Below are 1,800 nucleotides of genomic sequence, written 5' to 3' on the forward strand. Positions count from 1 at the left end.
GGTTGGTAGGTAGGTAGGTAGGTAGGTAGGTAGGTAGGTAGGTGGGTAGGTAAATAGGTAGGTAGGTAGGTAGGTAGGTAGGTAGTTATGTAGATAGGTAGGTAGGTAGGTAGGTAGGTAGGTAGGTAGGTTATAATTCTTGATCTTATTTACTACTTATATGTATGTATTATGTATAGGCCTGTGTTTATGATATGCTTTATATAATTTATATACAACTTTATTACTTTTGGTAAATATATGATAAAACTTACAGATCAGTCAATATAAAGATAATAAATATACCACCTGTTTTATAGTTTTACTATAACCTGGAAACCCAGCATTGCCTGGAAACCCACTCATCTTGTATATTGTACATGTCGTTTCTCTAGTGATTTTGTTTAGTGATAGAAATATATAATCTTTTTTATACCAATAAGGCAGACATCTTTGTTGGTCCATCTTGAAAAAAATAAATTCTTTCAATTTTCTGCTGTAAATATCCCCTAATCACTTTATACATAGCGCTCTTGGAAATGTCTAATTGTTGTGCCCACACAAATGTTTATGAGGTACTGCTTTAAATATAACTCTTTACTAGAGATGTAGTAAATGCCCTACTCCATAAGTGTTTCTCAAACTCGTATCAATCCAGGTACAACTCAATCTTACTTTACTATCAAATTCAAACACAGATACGATCTCTTAAACTATCAATGCCAAACCACTGTGCACGATCTTGCACTGTCAAACACTGACACAACCTCACAAACTGTTCTATCAATGCCAAACCACTGGGCACGATCTTGCGCTGTCAAACACTGACACAAGCTAGTGAACTGTTCTATCAATAACAAACCACTGTGCACAACCTTGAGCTGTCAAACACTGACACAAGCTTGTAAACTGTTCTATCAATGCCAAACCACTGGGCACATTTGCCAGGTAAACCTCGTTAAACTAATGTAAATTCAACATCACAACAACAACAACAACACTGGACATCTAGATAATAAATGTTAAACTAATGTAAATTCAACGTAAAATTGAAATCTTTAATGTTTCCAAGCATTACTCTTCTTATTGAAAAGAAATTCAGAAGAGCAAAATAAATGTTCTTTTCTCATACTTGATGTCCGTAGAATCAAAAGTAGAGGAGCTACGATGTCACAAAGTTGTGCTAGTAATGTCGAGTAAATTTGATCTTGATTATGTAATTATCACTCCAAACTAGACAGATTTTTCATGTGACGTTACTGGTAGAACCTTGTAACCTCGGAGCTCCTCTAGTTCTGGATTCTGGTCACGTCATACAGCCCTGTCCTAACCTCTGTAGCGTCTGATCCAATCAGGGTTCAGTCACTTGCTTGGTGATGATTCAGAACCAATAGAAAATTGCAACAACAGTAACATCAACCTATCTATCTTTATCATCATCCAATTAGAAATGAATCCTGAAATCAGTGCTAAACAGTAAACGGTAATGTATACTTTTACCGAAACAAACTCATAACAAATGAAAACTTTTTTTTTTGGGGGGGACATTTGAAAAAATACTTTTTGGGAATTAGTCATTTGGGAGTAAGTTTACTTGGTATTATATGTATATTTGAAGAAACTTCATTTATAAAGTTACTTACTATAAAGTTACTATTTTTAAATTTAATTTTTCGGAAAGTACATTAAATCGATTATCACACACCAAATTTGCAAAGAATCAAACGCCTTTATGAAGTCTAAAATCGACTATTTTTGTGTTAACACAACTAATCTTTAACATTTAGATTTAAAAAAAAAAAAGTTAAAATCTGAAAAAAA

This window comes from Eurytemora carolleeae, unplaced genomic scaffold (genome assembly GCF_000591075.1).
Source record: "Eurytemora carolleeae unplaced genomic scaffold, Eaff_2.0 scaffold2036, whole genome shotgun sequence".
Taxonomy (NCBI): Eukaryota; Metazoa; Arthropoda; class Copepoda; order Calanoida; family Temoridae; genus Eurytemora; species Eurytemora carolleeae.